This window comes from Bufo bufo, chromosome 6 (genome assembly GCF_905171765.1).
Source record: "Bufo bufo chromosome 6, aBufBuf1.1, whole genome shotgun sequence".
Taxonomy (NCBI): Eukaryota; Metazoa; Chordata; class Amphibia; order Anura; family Bufonidae; genus Bufo; species Bufo bufo.
This window is the reverse complement of record NC_053394.1, coordinates 424,609,269-424,623,712: the sequence shown is the minus strand read 5'-3', so window position 1 is coordinate 424,623,712 and position 14,444 is coordinate 424,609,269. Positions and strand designations below refer to the sequence as shown.

Here is a 14,444-nt window from a genome sequence, read left to right as displayed (position 1 = left end):
AGGAGGATCCATAGAGCGAACACGAACATTGAGGTGGTCTCACTGATGCTCAATTGGGCTCAAGTTTGGGGATTTAGGAGGCCAGGGTAGTACTGGGAAGTCTTGGTCATTCTCTTACAAACCAGTGTCAGACATTTCTAGCCGTGTGACATGTCGCAATTGCATTGTGTTGCTGGAAGATCCTATCCGCCCCAGGGAAGACGATCATCATGTATGGGTGTACGTGATCTGCAAGGATGGATTCATACCCAGATCGGCTGAGAGTGACTTCCCCATGGATGAGTGGTCCAGAGAATTCCAGAAAAACCTTGCCCGGACCATAATACTGCCACCACCAGCTTGTGTTCTTCCAGCAATGGTCGCAGGGTGTTTGGTCTCTGATGTTTCTCACCTCACAAGCCGACGTCCATCCGTTCCATGAAGCAGAAAATGTGACTCTTCGGAGAAGACAACCCTTTGCCAATCAGCGGAGGTCCAATTCCAACACTGCCGCAAAAATTGAAGCTTTTTCTGCTGATGTAACTTTGTTATCAGAGGTGCAGTGACCGTCTGTCCGCTCCGCAGCCCCATACGCAGTAGGGTTCACTGTCTGGGTGCCCTTGGGTCATTTTGGCGGTGAGCCGCTCCTCTGTAGGGTGTCGATTGGCCCTCATGCACCTTCGTAGCCAAGGTTCACCTCTCACATCAGTGGCACGTGGTGCTCTGTAGTTTCCACCTTGCTTATTCACACTGGTGCCATTTGTCCGCTCACCATACACTTTCTCCACAGCAGCACATGAACAGTTCACACTGCGCAGTTTCAGAAATACCGTCACTCTTGGACTGAAAGCCAATAATCATCACTTTTTGCAACTCTGATAAATCGCCCCTTTTAACCATGATAACGTTGAGGGATATGTGTGCAGACAGCCTATCACACACCTCATATACCCACGAGCAAGGTCAGCACACCTTATGTACCCACCGAGCCAGCTCAGCACACCTTATATACCCACCGAGCCAGTTCAGCACACCTTATATACCCACCGAGCCAGCTCAGCACACCTTATATACCCACCGAGCTAGCTCAGCACACCTTATATACCCACCGAGCCAGCTCAGCACACCTTATATACCCACCGAGCCAGCTCAGCACACCTTATATACCCACCGAGCCAGCTCAGCACACCTTATATACCCACCGAGCCAGCTCAGCACACCTTATGTACCCACCGAGCCAGCTCAGCACACCTCATATACCCACCGAGCCAGCTCAGCACACCTCATATACCCACCGAGCCAGCTCAGCACACCTCATATACCCACCGAGCCAGCTCAGCACACCTTATATACCCAACGAGCCAGCTCAGCACACCTCATATACCCACGAGCCAGCTCAGCACACCTTATATACCCACGAGCCAGCTCAGCACACCTTATGTACCCACCGAGCCAGCTCAGCACACCTTATGTACCCACCGAGCCAGCTCAGCACACCTTATGTACCCACCGAGCCAGCTCAGCACACCTTGTATACCCACGAGCCAGCTCAGCACACCTTATGTACCCACCGAGCCAGCTCAGCACACCTTATGTACCCACCGAACCAGTTCAGCACACCTTATGTACCCACCGAGCCAGCTCAGCACACCTCATTTACCCACCGAGCCAGCTCAGCACACATTATATACCCACAGAGCCAACTCAGCACACCTTATATACCCACGAGCCAGCTCAGCACACCTTATGTACCCACCGAGCCAGCTCAGCACACCTTATATACCCACGAGCCAGCTCAGCACACCTTATGTACCCACCGAGCCAGCTCAGCACACCTCATATACCCACCGAGCCAGGTCAGCACACCTTATATACCCACCGAGCCAGCTCAGCACACGGGACTTCCTTCATAAGCTGCAGGCTGCTAACATAGAAAGTAGGAAGTGGCTGTAATAACGGGACTGGACTGTGTATATATATTTTTTCATAGTGTATCCGTTGTTAACGGCCATTAGACGGTTACACTTCTGTTTAACCACCTCCGGACCGCCTAACGCAGATTCGCGTTCCGGAGGTGGCAGCCCTGCGCAGAGTCACGCATATACACGTCATCTCGCGCGAGCCGAGACTTCCTGTGAACGCGTGCGCTCACAGGAACGGAAGGTAAGAGAGTTGATCTCCAGCCTGCCAGCGGCGATCGTTCGCTGGCAGGCTGGAGATGTGTTTTTTTTAACCCCTAACAGGTATATTAGACGCTGTTTTGATAACAGCGTCTAATATACCTGCTACCTGATCCTCTGGTGGTCCCCTTTGTTTGGATCGACCACCAGAGGACACAGGTAGCTCAGTAAAGTCCCACCAAGCACCACTACACTACACTACACCCCCCCCCCGTCACTTATTAACCCCTTATTAGCCCCTGATCACCCCATATAGACTCCCTGATCACCCCCCTGTCATTGATTACCCCCCTGTTATTGATCAACCCCCTGTAAAGCTCCATTCAGATGTCCGCATGATTTTTACGGATCCACTGATAGATGGATCGGATCCGCAAAACGCATACGGACGTCTGAATGAAGCCTTACAGGGGCGTGATCAATGACTGTGGTTATCACCCCATATAGACTCCCTGATCACCCCCCTGTCATTGATTACACCCCTGTCATTGATCACCCCCCTGTAAAGCTCCATTCAGATGTCCGCATGATTTTTACGGATCCACTGATAGATGGATCGGATCCGCAAAACACATACAGGCGTCTCCCTGCCTTCCAGGGGGGGTGATCACCCCATTCAGACTCCCTGATCACCCCCCTGTCATTGATCACCCCCCCCTGTCATTGATCACCCCCCCCCCCCCCCCCCCGTCATGCTGCATTCAGATGTCCGTATGATTTTTACGGATCCACGGATACATGGATCGGATCCGCAAAACACATACGGACATCTGAATGGAGCCTTACAGGGGCATGATCAATTACAGGGGGGTGATCAATTACAGGGGGGTGATCACCCCATATAGACTCCCTGATCACCCCCCTGTCATTGATCACCCCCCTGTCATTGATCACCCCTCTGTAAGGCTCCATTCAGACATTTTTTTGGCCCAAGTTAGCGGAATTATTTTATTTTTTTCTTACAAAGTCTTATAATCCACTAACTTGTGTCAAAAAATAAAATCTCACATGAACTCACCATACCCCTCACGGAATCCAAATGCGTAAAATTTTTTAGACATTTATATTCCAGACTTCTTCTCACGCTTTAGGGCCCCTAGAATGCCAGGGCAGTATAAATACCCCACATGTGACCCCATTTCGGAAAGAAGACACCCCCAGGTATTCCGTGAGGGGCATATTGAGTCCATGAAAGATTGAAATTTTTGTCCCAAGTTAGCGGAACGGGAGACTTTGTGAGAAAAAAATAAAAAATATCAATTTCCGCTAACTTGTGCCAAAAAAAAAAACTTTCTATGAACTCGCCATGCCCCTCATTGAATACCTTGGGGTGTCTTCTTTCCAAAATGGGGTCACATGTGGGGTATTTATACTGCCCTGGCATTCTAGGGGCCCCAAAGTGTGAGAAGAAGTCTGGTATCCAAATGTCTAAAAATGCCCTCCTAAATGGAATTTGGGCACCTTTGCGCATCTAGGCTGCAAAAAAGTGTCACACATCTGGTATCTCCGTAATCGGGAGAAGTTGGGGAATGTGTTTTGGGGTGTCATTTTACATATACCCATGCTGGGTGAGAGAAATATCTTGGTCAAATGCCAACTTTGTATAAAAAAATGGGAAAAGTTGTCTTTTGCCAAGATATTTCTCTCACCCAGCATGGGTATATGTAAAATGACACCCCAAAACACATTGCCCAACTTCTCCTGAGTACGGCGATACCACATGTGTGACACTTTTTTGCAGCCTAGGTGGGCAAAGGGGCCCATATTCCAAAGAGCACCTTTCGGATTTCACAGGTCATTTACCTACTTACCACACATTAGGGCCCCTGGAAAATGCCAGGGCAGTATAACTACCCCACAAGTGACCCCATTTTGGAAAGAAGACACCCCAAGGTATTCCGTGAGGGGCATGGCGAGTTCCTAGAATTTTTTATTTTTTGTCACAAGTTAGAGGAAAATGATGATTTTTTATTTTTTATTTTTTTTTCATACAAAGTCTCATATTCCACTAACTTGTGACAAAAAATAAAAACTTCCATGAACTCACTATGCCCATCAGCGAATACCTTGGGGTCTCTTCTTTCCAAAATGGGGTCACTTGTGGGGTAGTTATACTGCCCTGGCATTCTAGGGGCCCAAATGTGTGGTAAGGAGTTTGAAATCAAATTCTGTAAAAAATGACCTGTGAAATCCGAAAGGTGCTCTTTGGAATATGGGCCCCTTTGCCCACCTAGGCTGCAAAAAAGTGTCACACATCTGGTATCGCCGTACTCAGGAGAAGTTGGGGAATGTGTTTTGGGGTGTCATTTTACATATACCCATGCTGGGTGAGAGAAATATCTTGGTCAAATGCCAACTTTGTATAAAAAAATGGGAAAAGTTGTCTTTTGCCAAGATATTTCTCTCACCCAGCATGGGTATATGTAAAATGACACCCCAAAACACATTGCCCAACTTCTCCTGAGTACGGCGATACCACATGTGTGACACTTTTTTGCAGCCTAGGTGGGCAAAGGGGCCCATATTCCAAAGAGCACCTTTAGGATTTCACAGGTCATTTACCTACTTACCACACATTAGGGTCCCTGGAAAATGCCAGGGCAGTATAACTACCCCACAAGTGACCCCATTTTGGAAAGAAGACACCCCAAGGTATTCCGTGAGGGGCATGGCGAGTTCCTAGAATTTTTTATTTTTTGTCACAAGTTAGTGGAAAATGATGATTTTTTTTTTTTTTTCCATACAAAGTCTCATATTCCACTAACTTGTGACAAAAAATAAAAACTTCCATGAACTCACTATGCCCATCAGCGAATACCTTGGGGTCTCTTCTTTCCAAAATGGGGTCACTTGTGGGGTAGTTATACTGCCCTGGCATTCTAGGGGCCCAAATGTGTGGTAAGGAGTTTGAAATCAAATTCTGTAAAAAATGACCTGTGAAATCCGAAAGGTGCTCTTTGGAATATGGGCCCCTTTGCCCACCTAGGCTGCAAAAAAGTGTCACACATCTGGTATCGCCGTACTCAGGAGAAGTTGGGGAATGTGTTTTGGGGTGTTATTTTACATATACCCATGCTGGGTGAGAGAAATATCTTGGCAAAAGACAACTTTTCCCATTTTTTTATACAAAGTTGGCATTTGACCAAGATATTTATCTCACCCAGCATGGGTATATGTAAAATGACACCCCAAAACACATTTCCCAACTTCTACTGAATACGGAGATACCAGATGTGTGACACTTTTTTGCAGCCTAGGTGGGCAAAGGGGCCCATATTCCAAAGAGCACCTTTCGGATTTCACCGGCCATTTTATACAGAATTTGATTTCAAACTCCTTACCACACATTTGGGCCCCTAGAATGCCAGGGCAGTATAACTACCCCACAAGTGACCCCATTTTGGAAAGAAGAGACCCCAAGGTATTTCGTGATGGGCATAGTGAGTTCATAGAACTTTTTATTTTTTGTCACAAGTTAGTGGAATATGAGACTTTGTAAGAAAAAAAAAAAAATAATCATAATTTTCCGCTAACTTGTGACAAAAAATAAAAAGTTCTATGAACTCACTATTAGGGCTGTCGAATATAATCGATGCATCGATGCATCGCGATTCGACCCCCGGCGATTCTGCATCGATGCGGTTGCTTTAAATAATCGATGCATGTTGACAGGGCCGCTGATAGGTACAGCTGGCCCAGTTGTACCGGGCCCGGCCCCCCCCCCCGCTTTCTACGTTTTTTTTTTTTTTTAAATCGCCGCTCAGTACTACCTGCCTGCTTGCTGTGCCTGTAGGGACTATTTCCTCTGTTTCGGGCGCGGAAGAGTATCTCTTCTCTTCTCTCTCCCGCGCCCGCTCCTCTGCTCTGCTCAGTCCCGGAATCAAGTCCCGGCCAGCTTGTCGGCTGTTTTTTTTACCGCCGCTTCCGGGTAGGTCTTCTGCGGGACTGGGCGTTCCTATTTGATTGACAGGCTTCCGACCGTCGCATACTGTGCGTCACGAGTTGCCAAAAGAAGCCGAAGACCGTGCAACATCGACTGTGTCAGGTGGGGGTCAGCGTCTGTGTCAGGTGAGGTGGCCAGGTGGGGTCAGCGTCTGTGTCAGGTGGGGGTCAGCGTCTGTGTCAGGTGAGGTGGCCAGGTGGGGTCAGCGTCTGTGTCAGGTGGGGGTCAGCGTCTGTGTCAGGTGAGGTGGCCAGGTGGGGTCAGCGTCTGTGTCAGGTGGGGGTCAGCATCTGTGTCAGGTGGGGGTCAGCGTCTGTGTCAGGTGGGGGTCAGCGTCTGTGTCAGGTGGGGGTCAGCGTCTGTGTCAGGTGGGGCCCCCTGATCACCCCCCTGTCATTGATTGCCCCCCTGTCATTGATCAACCCCCTGTAAAGCTCCATTCAGACGTCCGCATGATTTTTACGGATCCACTGATAGATGGATCGGATCCGCAAAACGCATCCGGACGTCTGAATGAAGCCTTACAGGGGCGTGATCAATGACTGTGGTGATCACCCCATATAGACTCCCTGATCACCCCCCTGTCATTGATCAACCCCCTGTAAAGCTCCATTCAGACGTCCGCATGATTTTTACGGATCCACTGATAGATGGATCGGATCCGCAAAACGCATCCGGACGTCTGAATGAAGCCTTACAGGGGCGTGATCAATGACTGTGGTGATCAAAGCTGCATTGACGGATCCGTTCTTCCGATCTGCGCAGACCTTTAAATCTGTGAAAAAAATAAACACCGGATCCGTTTTTCCAGATGACACCGGAGAGACAGATCCGGTATTTCAATGCATTTGTCAGACGGATCCGCCTGACAAATGCATCCGTTTGCGTCCAGATTGCCGGAATCCTCTGAAAAACAAGGGGACTTGGGTAATAATCTTGATGCATCGTGATGCATCGCCGAATCGAATCGAATCGAATCGTGGACTTGATAATCGTAATCGCATCGAATCGTGAGACGAGTGAAGATGCGCAGCCCTACTCACTATGCCCATCAGCGAATACCTTAGGGTGTGTACTTTCCGAAATGGGGTCATTTGTGGGGTGTTTGTACTGTCTGGGCATTGTAGAACCTCAGGAAACATGACAGGTGCTCAGAAAGTCAGAGCTGCTTCAAAAAGCGGAAATTCACATTTTTGTACCATAGTTTGTAAACGCTATAACTTTTACCCAAACCATTTTTTCTTTTACCCAAACATTTTTTTTTATCAAAGACATGTAGAACAATAAATTTAGAGCAAAATTTATATATGGATCTCGTTTTTTTTGCAAAATTTTACAACTGAAAGTGAAAAATGTCATTTTTTTGCAAAAAAATCGTTAAATTTCAATTAATAACAAAAAAAGTAAAAATGTCAGCAGCAATGAAATACCACCAAATGAAAGCTCTATTAGTGAGAAGAAAAGGAGGTAAAATTCATTTGGGTGGTAAGTTGCATGACCGAGCAATAAACGGTGAAAGTAGTGTAGGTCAGAAGTGTAAAAAGTGGCCTGGTCTTTCAGGGTGTTTAAGCACTGGGGGCTGAGGTGGTTAAATGGCCGTTCAGTGTGGTCCATCTGGTCTGGACGTGTCCTATTTTGGGATGATTGGTATTTAAGGGAGATTTTAAAAAAATGGCCGTGTGAGTACCCCCAATGGTTCTGAAAATGGCCACGTGACGCCCATTTTTCACTTTACCCTTAGTGCACCCACACAGTAGTTACACTGTTCACCATCACTGTAATGCTCCAATACCGTAGTTACACCCCCTTACCTTAGTGAAGCTCCTGTAGTGAAAATTAAATAAAAATAACAGTAATTCTCACCTAGCCCCAATCCCCCGATGAACAGAGCACATCCCTCTCTCCCCAGCAGGGGCGGTGTAGTGACGTCATCGCGCCTGCTGAGTAGGAGTGTGCACAGCTGAGGCCAGGCTGAGCAGTAATCCTCGGCTCCTGTGCTCTTCTCCTCAGCCCAGCAGGCGTGATGATGTCACTGCGCCGTGCCTGCTGGGGAGCGCACAGGCCGGGGAATGTGGCCCAAGCTGCAATGGATGACAGATATCCACTACAGCCTGGGCCTCACCTGCAAATAGGGTTGTTGCGGGTATCGAAATTTCGATACCCAATCGATACTTTTGTCCCGGTATCGATACGATACCGGGATTTCCGTTTTTTCGATACTGGGCTGCGCTTCTGCGCAGTCTAGTATCTCTGAACATGAGCGCGCTGCTATCGGCGCGCTCATGTTCTCTCTCAGCAGCACGGGGAGAAGGAAGCTGTCCTCCCTCCCCCTGTGCTGCTGCCGCTGCCACCAATGAGAAGAGAGGGGCGGAGGAGGGGCGGCAATGAGAAGAGAGGGGCGGAGGAGGGGCGGCAATGAGAAGAGAGGGGCGGCAATGAGAAGAGAGGGGGTGGAGGAGGGGCGGCAATGAGAAGAGAGGGGCGGAGGAGGGGCGGGCGCACTGCGCCACCAATGATAGGATTACTATCGGAGCGATGGGAGGAGACATCAGCTTCACTAGTGGGCGTTCCTTTTCCCTGCGCTGCGATTGGACAGCGCTACAGCCAGGGAGAAGGAACGCCCACTAGTGAAGCTGATGTCTCCTCCCATCGCTCCGATAGTAATCAGCAGCATGTGGAGCAGGAGAGGAGACAGTAATGGGGCACTGCGGGCGAACGGAGCGGCGCCCAGGACTAAATGGTGAGTGCTGAGACATCGCTGGGCGCCGCTCTGTGTGGCCTAATAGTGAAAGTCTGGACTCATATACAGTAGTCAGTCTTTAACACATACAGGAGGCGGGTGCCGGCAGCAGAATCGCATTGCCGGCACCCTGCCCCTGACAGGGAGCTGCGATCAGCGGCAGTTAACTGCCGCTGATCTGCTAGTACCCGCCTCCTGTATAAAGGGGTAAAATCATTGGTGGTGCAGTGCACCCCCTCCCCCTCAATCCCCCCATCCCATTAAAATCATTGGTGGCACAGTGCGCCGGCCCCTCTCAACCCTCCAGTATTAAAATCATTGGTGGCAGTGGCCACAGGGACCTCTCCACTCCCCCTCATTGGTGGTGCAGTGGCAGCTTCTGATCGGAGCCCCAGCTGTGTAAGCCTGGGGCTCCGATCGGTTACCATGGCAGCCAGGACGCTACAGAAGCCCTGGTTGCCATGGTAACATCCCTGATGCTGTGTGCACAAAGCACAGAGCAGCAGGGACAGTGTGGAGTCCTATTCACCCTGATAGAGATCTATCAGGGTGAATAGGAAAAGGGATGAAAGATCCCAGGTTCTAGCCCCTAAGGGGGGAAATAGTTATTAAATAAAAAGTGAAAAAAAAAAAAACACTAAAATATGAAGTATAAATCACCCCCCTTTTCCCAATTTCACATATAAAATATATAAATAAACATATTACATCGCCACGTCAGAAAAGTCCAAACTATTAAAATATAAAAAAAAAATCTAGGTGGTGAATGCCGGAACAGAAAAAATAAAATAAAAACTGCGCGATTCGCCATTTTTAAAAATGAGGAATGCACGTGGCTTTTTTTGTTTATTTTTTTCGCGTGGTATCGAATGGTATCGAGTATCGCAATACTTTTTCATGGTATCGAAACCGAATCAAAAATTTGGTATCGCAACAACTCTACCTGCAAAGCAGCTGCCACAGCAGTAGTTCTGCCAGGATCACACCTGTCCATACATTGTGTCTGGTATTGTAGCTCCATTCTATTAAAGTGAATGGGGATAATCTGCAATACCACATACAACCTGCAGACAGGTGTGGCGCTGTGTTTGAAATAAAGGAGCCTGTTTTTCTAAATTTTGTACAAGGACTAATTTCTAAATGATATTACTATATATACTCCCTAAAAAATAAAAATAAATGCAGACGTGAGGCAACGCGTTGCAAGCCATGCCAATTTAAAGCGACAGTAAAAATTAGGTCATGTGTCAGAAATAAAAGGGGAGAGCGGCAGAACTAGCTAATCAATGTGACACCCCACCAGCGGCTCTGTCACCGCCGTACTCTGCCCACGAACTTACCGCCAGACAGTGACGTCACCGCGTTTCATACCGTCCGTGCCTAAAGCTGTTGTGACATTTCTGTCACAGATATATAACGGGGTGCAATATAAGGGGGTGTAATAATATATATAAGAGGGTACAGTATAAGGGGTTGTAAGGATATATTATATAACGGGGGTGCACTATGAGGGGGAGTAAGGATATATAACGGGGTGCAATATAAGGCGGTGTGAGGATATATTATATGACGGGGTGCACTATAAGGGGGTGTAATGATATATAGCAGGGTACAGTATAAGGGGGTGTAAGGATGCATGACATTATGGGGTGCACTATAAGGGGGTGTAAGGATATATTATATAACGGGGTGCACTATAAGGGGGAGTAATCATATATAGCAGGGTACAGTATAAGGGGGTGTAAGGATGCATGACATTATGGGGTGCACTATAAGGGGGTGTAAGGATATATTATATAACGGGGTGCACTATAAGGGGGAGTAATCATATATAGCAGGGTACAGTATAAGGGGGTGTAAGGATGCATGACATTATGGGGTGCACTATAAGGATGCATGACATTATGGGGTGCACTATAAGGATGCATGACATTATGGGGTGCACTATAAGGATGCATGACATTATGGGGTGCACTATAAGGATGCATTACATTATGGGGTGCACTATAAGGGGGTGTAAGGTTAGATTTGGGAGGAACCTGCCTGAAGACGCACTGTTTTACCTGCGTCTTCTCTGATCAGCATTACACCCACGTGGGGCTCACACAGCTGTCAATCAAACTTGCGCAATCCGGTCCAAATAACCCCGCCTACCCTGCCGGATTCCATGGAAACCACATTAACCAATAAGAACCCAGAGTTGATGATTGACAGCCGCCTCCAGCCTCTTTCCTGCAGGAGAGGGCGGGTAAAAGAGCAAAAATTTGATGGAGAGGGAGCGAAGTAACGGTTTCGGGATGACTGACAGCTCCTATAGCCAATCAGAGCGGAGAGCGGGGTGCAGGAGAGACGGCGTAGGCCAATAGAGGAGGCGGAAAGGTTAGAAAGGCTCCTCCTGGTGTCGGTGGGCGTGGCCGGTGAGGTGACGGGCTGGTGGTTACCGGGAGGCGCAGAGACTGAGAGAGGGAGCCCAGGAGCCGCCGGTAAGAGGGGGATGGCGGGCTGGGGCGGATGGCTTTCATGGTAGTTGTGATATGGACAGTAATATAATTGTAATACCCCACCCGGAGTAATTAGCGGGCGCTCCTGTAATATGGTATATTATATTGGGGACTAATCACTCTCTGGGCACTCCCTGCTGAGGTAATGCCCTCCACTAATACCCCCCTCATGCCTTTCTCCCCAAAGTAATATCCTTCCCCAGTGCCCATCCCTGACCACCCGGTACCTGGGGCAATAACACCCCTAAATGCCCAGGTACAAATACCCCCTGTGTGGGTACACCCCTTCTGTAATATTCCAGGCCCTGGTTATACCCAGGTTAATGCCCTTTCTCTAATACCCCATGCCCTGGCTGTGCCCCTTCTCTAATGCCCCATGCCCTGGCTGTACCCCTTCTCTAATACCCCATGCCCAGACTGTGCCCCTTCTCTAATACCCCATGCCCAGGCTGTGCCCCTTCTCTAATACCCCATGCCCAGGCTGTGCCCCTTCTCTAATACCCCATGCCCAGGCTGTGCCCCTTCTCTAATACCCCATGCCCAGGCTGTGCCCCTTCTCTAATACCCCATGCCCAGGCTGTGCCCCTTCTCTAATACCCCATGCCCAGGCTGTGCCCCTTCTCTAATACCCCATGCCCAGGCTGTGCCCCTTCTCTAATACCCCATGCCCAGGCTGTGCCCTTTCTCTTATTCACCATACCCAGGCAGTGCCTCTTCTCTAATGCCCCATGCTCTGGCTGTGCCCCTTCTCTAATATTCCATGCCCAGGCTGTGCCCCTTCTCTTATTCACCATGCCCAGGCTGTGCCCCTTCTCTAATGCCCCATGCCCAGGCTGTGCCCCTTCTCTAATGCCCCATGCCCAGGCTGTGCCCCTTCTCTAATGCCCCATGCCCAGGCTGTGCCCCTTCTCTAATGCCCCATGCCCAGGCTGTGCCCCTTCTCTAATGCCCCATGCCCAGGCTGTGCCCCTTCTCTAATGCCCCATGCCCAGGCTGTGCCCCTTCTCTAATGCCCCATGCCCAGGCTGTGCCCCTTCTCTAATGCCCCATGCCCAGGCTGTGCCTCTTCTCTAATGCCCCATGCCCAGGCTGTGCCCCTTCTCTAATGCCCCATGCCCAGGCTGTGCCCCTTCTCTAATGCCTCATGCCCAGGCTGTGCCCCTTCTCTAATGCCCCATGCCCAGGCTGTGCCCCTTCTCTAATGCCCCATGCCAAGGCTGTGCCCCTTCTCTAATGCCCCATGCCAAGGCTGTGCCCCTTCTCTAATGCCCCATGCTCAGGCTGTGCCCCTTCTCTAATATCCCATGCTCAGGCTGTGCCCCTTCTCTAATATCCCATGCCGTGCCCCTTCTCTTATTCACCATGCCCAGGCTGTGCCCCTTCTCTTATTCACCATGCCCAGGCTGTGCCCCTTCTCTTATTCACCATGCCCAGGCTGTGCCCCTTCTCTTATTCACCATGCCCAGGCTGTGCCCCTTCTCTAATACCCCATGCCCAGGCTGTGCCCCTTGTCTTATTCACCATGCCCAGGCTGTGCCCCTTCTCTAATACCCCATGCCCAGGCTGTGCTCCTTCTCTAATACCCCATGCCCTGGCAGTGCTCCTTTTCTAATACCATGTGCTTAAATAATGCCCCTTCTCTGATACCCTATACCCAGGTTATACCCCTTGCCCACGCTATGCCCCTTCTGGTACTTCATACCCTGGTTATACCCCTTGCCCACGCTGTGCCCCTTCTGGTACCTCATATTCAGGTTATACCCCTTCTCTAATACCCCGTGCCCATGCTATGCCCCTTCTGGTGCCCCGTACCTTTTGCTCTTTCTGTCAGACACTCTGAATTCCTGACGCTCATTAAAGACATTCTCAAAACCTTCCCCTGAAATACCCACTTTAATTATAAGGGAACCCCCCCCCCCAACCTCAAGGATACCCTTAAAGTTCAGCTGCACTCCTGGACATTGGCAGCCAAATACTTTTAGAAACCCCTCTCTTATTTTTGGTTTCTTTTTAAAGAATCCCCCTCCCCTTATACAAATGTGCCATCTTCAAGTATGTGATGCCAACCTGTAGTACTCAGACTATGGAGGGGTCCACCATGTGTCCTGTCACTTATGTATAGGAAGAGCCACGGTAGACCCGTCTGGCCTGGCAGTGCCAAGCTGTTTGCCCCTCTTGAATATTCCCCCGGACCCCCATGTCCTATCCTTTATGTATTACTGTGGGGCGCGATATTCTCTGGAATGTGACTCCTTTCTTCCCTGTACCCTCAGCGGTGCCCCCCAAAAATTCCTTTGTGTGCCCCTCCCCTTTTTTCGTATGGTGGTGGGCTAGACCTTTAATTAACCCCTCAACCAAGGGGTTTCCATATTGTGGCTCATTGTCAGCACTGTGGTAGCTAAAGGGGTTAACCATTCCTGCCGTGCGCGGATCTGCCAGGGAAGGTGCCATGCCGGCCGCTGCTGCTCCCCCCCATTCATTCACTCTACGTGGAGGCAGCCATGTTTTGCTGGTTGCAGCTGAGAAGGGGTTAACCAACTAGCCATATGGTTGACTCCAGCCTTGCTGGTCGCCTGCAGGGGCAGCTTGATCTCCCCCCCTTCCCCAGTCTGGTGCCCATGTGTCTCAGGCCTGTGGCACACGGCGGGCGGGCACTTGGTGGGTGCTGTCTCATTCTCCTGGCCGGGGCATGTGTCTTATCTTGGTCCCATCAGACGGATCAGGGGCACCACCCAGGACTTGCTGTTGAGCCTGTTTCAGTCTGGATGGTGGGTTTGCATGACCTTGTTTAGGGAGGTGGGGGAGGGGATGGCAGGGAAGGGGTTAAGTTCGGGAAAACAAGTGTGGAGAACAGTTACCCGGCAGTAGGTGGGCGGCTGCTCAGATCTCTTATTGCAGCAGCTCCCAGGGAACAAAGAGCCTGTCTACATCATGACTTGCAGCTTCCATGCGCTCCCTCTAGCCCCCTCCTCCGTGCCCCCCCCAACCTACCCACAGCAGAACAGAACCGCCAGGCCCAGCGGTGCCGAAGCCCGCCGCACGCCCTCCACCCTGCCCCAGATATCTGCACCCGGGCTTTGTCTCTGCAGCCGCCGCCATAC

The 14,444-nt window shown here is 49.9% G+C and overlaps 1 protein-coding gene across 2 annotated transcripts in view; it reads left to right on the top strand.

The window, feature by feature from the left end:
• The first annotated feature begins 11,208 nt into the window (after window positions 1-11,208).
• Window positions 11,209-14,444, top strand: part of MYH10 (myosin heavy chain 10) — an 89,298-nt gene continuing 86,062 nt past the window's right edge. For both annotated transcript variants that reach the window (XM_040437491.1, XM_040437488.1), the window contains exon 1: window positions 11,209-11,325. The gene's annotated coding sequence lies outside the window, so the exon portion shown is untranslated. The remainder of the gene's footprint in view (window positions 11,326-14,444) is intronic.